General features: G+C 46.7%; 2 long non-coding RNA genes across 3 annotated transcripts; both read left to right on the top strand.

Moving 5' to 3' along the window:
* Positions 1–1,286: 1,286 nt before the first annotated feature.
* Positions 1,287–2,761, top strand: LOC119562265. The gene is made up of 4 exons (XR_005221790.1): positions 1,287–1,428; positions 1,485–1,632; positions 1,692–1,918; positions 1,974–2,761. It is a non-coding gene; the product is annotated as an uncharacterized LOC119562265 (long non-coding RNA).
* Positions 2,762–4,494: 1,733 nt separating this feature from the next.
* Positions 4,495–8,096, top strand: LOC119562267. Of its 2 annotated transcripts, none has more exons than XR_005221792.1 (6): positions 4,495–5,218; positions 5,283–5,633; positions 5,694–5,804; positions 5,955–6,629; positions 7,841–7,939; positions 7,994–8,096. It is a non-coding gene; the product is annotated as an uncharacterized LOC119562267 (long non-coding RNA). The 2 variants fall into 2 exon arrangements; XR_005221791.1 differs by having other exon boundaries at positions 5,694–5,894.
* Positions 8,097–9,157: the final 1,061 nt, after the last annotated feature.

Below are 9,157 nucleotides of genomic sequence, written 5' to 3'. Positions count from 1 at the left end.
TGGGGTTAGATAGAAACACTAGTATTGTAGCTGAGCTAATGTCTGCACAGACACCTTTAATATTAATATGATCATTGCTTGTAAGGTCCAAAATTTCCGGCCTCTACTTTTTTAAAAAGTTTCACTGCGGCTGATTTCTTTGTTTTCTTTTTTAGTTATTCGTGTCCAGACACTTTTTAAGGCCACTAAAAAATAAAAAATAAAACACACACATATTTTAAAAGATTGTATATATGTGACTGTACAACTAATTTTTAATTGTACAAAGGATTTTATTGTTTTGATCTGTACAAACATTCAAGGCTCTTCCTAAAATATTGATTAAATTCCAACGAAAAGGTAAAAAAATAAAAATATCTTCAATGTTACCGTTCCGCAATCACTGTTAACTGTCCGACGCCAATTTGATGCCCATGTGAAAAACCAAAGCCCCAAAACAGCTTTTTCACACAGAAGGGGTTTTCCCTTTAGCGAACGAATTCCGCTTCAGCCACTTTATCTTTCATAAGAAATGCACGTGCCAGAGATGGGAAAAGTCGCTATAGCTCTCTTCATGCGAAAATGAGACGGAACACGCAAATCAACTCAGTATTTTAGTGTTTTTATTCTCTATTTTATACGAGCTAAGGTATTTCTATAGTTAACGTTTCGTGATTTTTTTGAGAAGAAAATGCCTTAGCACTGCAGTGGCGCTGTTTCAAGGAAATTATTGTTAAAGCAAGACCAAGGAGCCTTCCCACGGCTCGGAACTTAGCAATTGATCTCATCATGAAATGAAATATTGCTATGCTTTTTTATTATCCAAAGAACAAACCAAGTGAAGGGGTGCGCCTACCAAAATATTTGCTTAAAGAGTGTTGCCCCGAGGGACTACTAGGAGGCACCACCCATCTCCCCCAAAATGCTAAACACTCTCACCTTTATGCATTGTTTAGTTAGTGCACTTTTTTTATATGCGAGCTTTAAATTTGTTCCAAACCTCAATACTTCATTGCCCGACACGCGACGGTGCCCGGTGCTCTCGAAAGTGGGTCATTGGACGATCCAAAACCACTTAAGAAACTTCTCAAAAGCGAACCGGAATTCATTTAAATAGCTAGATCGCCCAATGGCCAACAACAGGAGGCGTCATCCGCATTGGGGCTCGATATCTATACCTATTTAACTCGATATTGGTTTTATTCCAGCCAGTTCAAACTTGAAATACAAGAAGAAAAGCTATTCGATTTAGTTTTTACCTGCTCCGCAAAGAAAAATGTGTCATTTTCAATAATGTTACGGAAGTACTATATTTTCAATCGGGGCAGCACCGACCAGCTCCGGAATTCCTCAGGGCGGAGTACCAGCAATGTCCCAAACAGTTCCCCAACATTGATATCGATAACTATCACCGTCTGACGAAAAACACACATCTCTAACAGCAAAAAGGTAAAACAAATCAAATTTAATAAAGTTTGGACAAAATGACGAAAAAGTGGTATTAGATATTCTTACCACAGCGCGTCCACTGTTTCATTGGTGCCCCGAGGGACGCCTGGGAGGCACATACCATGATCAACTGCCGAAATCAACTCCCGGAGGTCTACGGCCGCTCCATCTTCCTCACAGGAAAAACTCACTTACACATTTCGGGTTTAACATGTATAATCATTTATATTTGTACTTATACTAACCGATTTATCTATCTTTAGCCTTCAAGACCAAAACTTGGCTGTCTTCAATTTTACGCAGTCAAAGCTGAGAATACGTTTCCCACTGGAAAAGGCTACAGCTGCCGCGGAAAAATATGCTTCACCATTAATTTATTGGTAGAGCTCGCATAAAAACACGGCGCACAACAAGGGACACACGCCATGCTCTCGTGTCGGGTCACCTAATCCTGAGAAGCTCCTGGGGAAAAGACGGGACGGGCCAAATGGTACGTAATATGCGCTGTAATCTATACCACTAAGAACTCGCGACCTTTCTTATAGGCAAACGACGAGGACAACTAAGGCTCTCGGGTTTGATTCCAGATAAATTTACAATTAAAAAAGGAAGTATATATAGAAATGAATGTAAACATGTAATTTACAATCCGTAGTTTCAGTCACTTCTGGGACAGGGCGATTATAGCCCGGGCCGAGGACTTCTCGCCAGAGGCCAGCGGCAAATAAGGTCCACGAAAAGCAGCGCACTAAGGTGAGCTGCTGGACGGCCAGTCCAAAGTTCGGACGCCCGACTCAAAGCAGCGGGCCTCTCACCGCCGGGCGATTTGGGGGGCTGTTGTTCCCCAAAGTGAGTTGGGCGTAATAGCCCGGAACGAACTTACCGGGGAATGTTGAATGTCGGTGGCGGCGACTAGGAAAGGCAATTTTAGCTTGTCCAAGGACTTCTAAGCGGGCCGAACGGACACCGGTTGCAGACAGCCAAATCGTGGCTGGAAGGAAAGCCGAAACTACGTCGCATACGTCGTAAAGCTGCCGAACGAATAACCCGGGGCCCTTTGTGTTGGGACCTCGGTTGCCCTACAGATAATTATTCATCACACTAAGCTACCACCATTAACCATTAAATGTTCTACCACTCATTTTAATTTAGTTTTAGGCACTGCATCTGTCTGCTTGGCAATAAGGCTGTGGCTGACTTAAATATCTTCGCTATTTTCTTAGCCTGGCGTATCAAAAGTGGATCATTGGACGATAGAGTCCTATTTAAGAGAATTCCCAAGAGCGACCCGGGATTCACTTAAATAGCTGGATTGCACGATGGCCAACAGTACGGGCGCCACCGGTATTAGGGTAACCCTTCTTACGCTATCACTAATCTGTCTGTCCCAATATCGGTTTACTTCCAGCAGGTTCCAACTTAAAATGCATTATCACCCAAGGCTTAAAAGAGACGCCACCCGGTCTGAAGCCTCTCAACGAAATCATTCTGAGCATTGAAATCCTTTTCTGATGGAACCTGGTTTGTCATCCAACTAGCAGTTCCAAACGGTTCTCAACGCGGGACCCACGCTCACCGAGAAATATGACAACATTGTTGTAATTTGCCCCTTGCTTACTTTGTGCCTTTGGCGTGGTAAACTCCAAGACAACAAGGAACTTCCTGGCGAACTCAGCGTTCGTCACTGAGGACGAAGTTGCGGGGGTATACTTCCTGACCTGGCTTGACCAAAAAGAATGAGCCCGTTAGTCATACCGTTGGCGACTTCTCTCATACGCTGTCTCTAGATTCTTTCGGACTTTCTGCTGGATCACGCGGAGTTTGTCTGCCTACTCATCCTACTCATCTTACTCATCCTACTCATCCTAGACATCTCATGGACTTTAACTTCCTCGCCAACTTGTAATTGGCTCCGTTTAGGGACATGTGATGTCCGAAGTCCGTGAAGAAGGGCGCTTCTCCTGTGGCCGAGTGATTCGCGTTGCGAAGAGCTACTTCAATCTCTGGAAAATATGATCCCAGTTCCGATGGTCGCCATTCAAAAGACCCTGAAATGCTGCCAACACGCTTCGATTGACTTGTTCCGCTGCGTTGCTCTGCGGAGTGTATATCGGAGTCTTAAGGTGAGTGATTCCGAAACTCTCTATCGCTTCCTCGAAGATCTTGGACGTGAACTGGCGAAAAGTGAATTACTTTCGGGAAGCCGAACTTGTAAAATACCTCATGAATGAGGAAATCTACCACGTTCGAGGCGCTAGCTTTCTTCAATATCTTTAAGAAAGTGAAATTGTAGAAAAGATTCACTACGATAAAAATCCGGGCATGACCCTTCCTCGACCTCGGATGTTCCAAAGGAAATCGATGTACAGCTTCTGGAACGGCTGTTCCATCTGTACTCTTTCTCCGATCCCGACATGCATCCGGAAATAAGGTGCCTTCAACTCCTTGAAGACTTCGCATCCCCAAAAGAACTCGCGGATTTGGATTACCATGTCTGACCAGTAGAAGAGCAATTGCAAGATTTCCAGAGACTGCTGGACTGCTGTTGGGTCCGTACACGGTCAATTATGCCGTGGGTCAGACTTTGCGGAACCTACAGTTTCCACTCGGCCACTTTTACCTCCCCATCAAGATTCGTTTGAGAGACTCTCTTGAAGATGAGACCATCATCGATCGGTAAGCTTGCCAAATTCTGCTCCACATCCTTCACCAACTCCCAGTATTCTTCCCCAGTGAATTCTGTAGTTTCGAAACCCAACAACTTCGTCGGATTCCACGCACCGTGATAGGGTGTCTGCTCGATGTTGAAGTGGAATCCTTGAGGCTGCAGTGACCACCGGGCCAACAGTCCTGAAAGATCTTTCATGGACATGAGCCACTTCAAGCCCGAGTGATCCGTGATGCAGGTGAACGGCATCTTACCGACATGCGGCCGAAACTTGCGAATAGCCAGGAGAGCGGCGAGATACCCTTTCTCGGTTACGGTGTAGTTTACCTGATGCTTATTCACCATCGCCGAAAAAAAAGCAATTGGCTGTTCCTGTCCGTCGTCGTCTCGCTGGAAAAGCACCGTCCGGACTCCAAAGTCTGACGCATCGCACTGAATTAAGAAATTTCTCTTGAAGTCCGCATGCACAAGGACTGGGGCTGTTCTTAACGCTATTTTCAAGGACTCTACGGCTAGCACTGTAAGAAAGAAAACTTTGAGTTACCAGTTTTCTTCAGCGATTCAGTGAGCGGAGCAACCAACGTTGCGAAGTTCTTTATAAACCTGCGGTACCATCCAGCAGTGTCGAGGAACACTCTCACCTCCTTCATGGTCCTTAGCTCTTGCATCCTTCTGATCGCTGCTACTCGTCCGGGATCCATCCATAGACGCCCTCCACCATCGATAAGACCAAGGTCTAATCCCTAAGCAAAACTTCGACTTACCCACAGCTTTGGTTAATCCCGCTGTCTTCAGGCATTCTGCGACTCGGCGAAGGTACTTAAGATGCGTCTGGATATCTGGAGCCTGTATCGGCAGATCATCTAATTAGACGAAGACGTTGGAGCGGATCTCGGCTGGAATTACTCGATCCATAAACCTTACCAGCCGCTGCGCCGCGTTCCAGAGTCCGAAAGGCATTACAAGGAATTAATAGAGAAGCCGACCAGAAACCGTAAAGGCCGTCAATTCCTTGCTTCTCGGATCCAATTCGATCTGCCAGAACGCGAACTTTAAATCCAACCTGGAAATATAGTACTTTTGGTCGATTCTAGAAAGAATGCCACCGATACTAGGCAGTGGGTAAGCATCTTTAATGGTCAGATCGTTCAATTTTCGGGTATCTAAGCAGAACCGATCTTTCCAGGTCTAGACACTACCGTCGTGCCTTTGCTCCACGGGCTCTTGATCTCCTCGATGACTCCGAGAGCCAACATCTTGTCCCCCTCATCCTAGACCACCTTCTGCTTCGCGGGCGACATGGGATAGGTCGATCCTTGAAGACCTTGGCTCCTTCAATCAGCTCGATGTGTGTTTTCTTGTCGTCCGCAGACCGTCCTTTTCGAACGTGAGAAACATCTCCTGGATCTCGGCCGTTTCCGGAATCGATCCCTGACCTTCTGGACTTTTCTGGACACCAATCTCAAGCCGCTCAACTGGTGCTCGGCGAAGATCTGGTTTCTGACCTCAAAAAATCGGTGCATCCGTTCTTCATACGGTAATACTTTAACATTAACTTGCTGCCATCCTTATGGGCTAAGCATTTATCTAAACTTAGGACGTTTACTGCTTCGCGGGATTCTATTCGTCCACCTCGTGCACATCCGAATCCTCTTCAGTCTCAGAAAGCGCGGCCTCGCTCACCATGGGCTTGTCCCCCGGGGCTAAGGTGCGGTTGCTCCCCATATGAGGCGCGTTCTCGGCGGTCGAAGTTGCGTTCGACCGCGATGCACTCGTCCCGCAGCTCGTCCACCATTGTGTAGACAAACCCTTTTTAATGTTTTTTACCAACTGTCGCTCTAACAGTTTTTTTTTTTAGGCGAGAGGCCAGCTGCTGCATCGTGTGGACTTAATCCTCTGCACTCTCTACAGGCTGTTGCTCCCGCTGTAGGAGTTCGTGCATCCTTTCGTGCTCCGTTTGGCGACCTGTCCATCAGCGAAGTACGCAACTGGGACCACGTGGACTCAATACCTCTTTCGAGCTCGTCCCTTGAGCAGCACGTGGTACTGCCGCTGCAGAAACTCCACCCGGAACACGAAGTCCTCCACCGAGTTGCTGTCGTTCTCGCCGACGAAGTAAACTCCCTACCGATCCATCCAGACCTATTGGCTGATACAGTCCTGTCCCACATTGGCATACTGACTCTGTTCCTCGCGGAAATCGGGAGCTCTGCGGTCCTCGATGCGCCATTTCTGCGCGCCTTCATGATTAAGCCGGGGCCCGTTCCCTAAGACGTATCTTGGACTGCTACTCTCGAACTTCGGAGAATCCCATGCCCTTCTAGGCGACTTCGATGGCACCCTTGGTGGTCGCCGGTAACTGCCGACCGAGAGTCCTCGGGGACCGCACCTCGCGGATCCTGGCATGAATTCCGTGAAGCAGACCCCGCACCGCCCTTGTCTTCCAAGGACCACAAAGCCTTGTCTTCCCCGGCTGAAGGAACCACCGAACGAAGCCCATGCCCGTGCTTGTTTCCTACTTCGATATCTTTTGGTATGTCTTACAAAAATGAACCTCACACCTAACGCCTATGAAAACAAAACTAAACACGCCAAAAATTGCCTACCACAAACAATAAACAATAATTAAATAAATAAAGCACCACATAACTCTATGTAAATGTCCACTCACCCACACAAACATACACCACCCCAGAATCTACCCTCCAGACAACCTTAGTACTCCGACCAGCCCGTATCTAATTGCAATGCGCCCAAAGTCTAGACTAAACATCCAGAACGAAACAAGTTACATTATCAACTCGTTCCGACACTTTTGACCCTCAATGGAAAAGACCCAAAGATCTAGACTAAACATTTTGATTGAGCCGCCGGTGCATTATCAATTAATTATCCAAAGGGCAATTAAAAAACTTACTCAAGTAAAGTTAAGTCCTTTTACAAAAAGCTCTAAAGCTCAAAACCAAGGTATGATCGTCGAAGAAGTTTATGATAAGAAGATAGTTCAGTTTGAGATTTGGTAATAGCAAGTCGGTGTTCCTCCAACATAAAAATAAGATTGTTACCAGTTTCAAATTAAATTAAATACATTTTTTTTATATTAAACCTATGGTGCAAACTTATAGGATTTGTTTCCCGCCAGTATTTTCATTCCCAGGTAGCAGTGATCGTGCAGCGCGAAACCTTCCCGGGACACGATCACACAATTAGGCTTAGCAGTGATATGAAAAACCAACTTCACCCACGAAAAAACGAGGATCAACACCTACTGAAACACCAAAAAGAAACTATATTAACAAAACCGAATACAAAACTATTACTTTAATTTATATAAATAACAACCCTACCGAATCTATAACAGTTTTTCTCCTCCTCTCATGGGCAAGCCTCCTGTCCTGCTCAGGTTCTTGCTTTCTTACTTATTTCCCACCATACCAACCACATCCAATGTAGTTGCACGCAACTTTCCGTTGCCCTGCAAGCCATTGGTTGAGGTGGCTGCAAAAAGGAAAAAAAAGTTTTGCGCGAGACGCCATCGTCTCGATATTTTTTTTTTTTTTTTAAAGGGGCGCCAAAATCTTACGGAACTGCTATATTTTTACCAAGGACAGCACCGACCAGCTCTGATATTTCTCAGGGCGGATAATATCGATTACTATCACCGTCTCACGATAATAACAATAACACACATGTCTAACAGCAAAAAGGTAAACAAAACGAATTTATTAGATATTGTTACCACAGCGCAGCCACCCTTGCATTGGTGCCCCGAGGGACGTCAATCTCCCCCACAGGGACAACTCACTCACACATTTCGGGTTTAACAGACATTTAATAAACACGGTAAGTATAATCATTAACACTTGTACTCCTACTAACCAATTTATCTATCTTTAGCCTTCAAGACCAAAACTTGGCAGCCGTCTTCAATTTTACGCGGTCAAAGCGGAGAATACGTTCCCCACAAGGGACATACGCAATGCGCTCGTGTCGGGTCACCTAATCTTGAGGAGTTCCTGGGGAAAGAAGGGACGGACCAAATGGTACGTAATATGCGCTGTAATCTATACCACTAAGAACTTATACTCGCGACCTTTCTTAAAGGCAAACGACGAGGACAACTAAGGCTCTCGGCCCTGATTTCAGATAAATTTACAATTCAAAAAGCAAGTATAAATGGTAATGAATGTAAACATGAAACTTACAATCCTGAATTTCAGCCACTTCTGGGACAGACATGGAGGGCAATTATAGCCCAGGCCGAGGACTTCTCGCCGGAGGCCAGCGGTAAATAAGGTCCTCGAAAGTACTGGCGCACTAAGGTGAGCTGTTGAACGGTCAGTCCAAAGTTCGGACGCCCCACTCAAAGTAGCGGGCCTCTCACCGCCGCGCGATTTGGGGGCCCGAATCGAACTCACCGGGGAATGTTGAATAGCGGTGGCGGCATTTAAGGAAGGCGATTATAGCTGGTCCAAGGACTTCTAAGCGGGCCGAACGGACACCGGTCGCAGACAGCCAAATCGTAGCTCGAAGGTAAGGCGGAACTACGTCGCATACGTCGTAAGGCTTCCGAACGAATATCCCGGGACCTTTTGTGTTGGGACCCCGGTTGAATAAGAATAAGAATAAGCTACCACCCTAACCATTTGTGAGGAGTTGAATAACTCCCCACTCAAGATACCGCGCTCATTGGGGAGCGCAGGAGCGTCGCGGACGTCAAGCATTAGGGTGAAGCCGGACGGAACATTCGTCTGCGCTAGGCGTAAAGCAAAGTGGACTGCTACCCAGCTTCCTGGGGACAGTCCGGGACAGAGCAAGGGACAGGTATTGTCTCGAAAGGCGTTGCCCTGGAGAGCAAGGCTTGTTCACCCTAGTCTGAGAACGGTGACGCTTCCCTAAGCCCACAAGGCCGAACTCTCTGCGAGTCCAAGGCGCTACAAGCGACCCCGAGGCAGCGCGTCGGCAAGACAGCAGAGGCGGCCACCTCGAGCATCCCGAGACACAGGAGCCAGCGGTTGTCAAGTCAACGCGTCGACAAGCCAGGACGAGGAGCATCAGCAG

This window comes from Drosophila subpulchrella, unplaced genomic scaffold (genome assembly GCF_014743375.2).
Source record: "Drosophila subpulchrella strain 33 F10 #4 breed RU33 unplaced genomic scaffold, RU_Dsub_v1.1 Primary Assembly Seq41, whole genome shotgun sequence".
In the NCBI taxonomy this organism is placed as follows: Eukaryota; Metazoa; Arthropoda; class Insecta; order Diptera; family Drosophilidae; genus Drosophila; species Drosophila subpulchrella.
The sequence above is the reverse complement of the archived record's forward strand: the minus strand, read 5'-3'. Positions and strand labels throughout refer to the sequence as shown.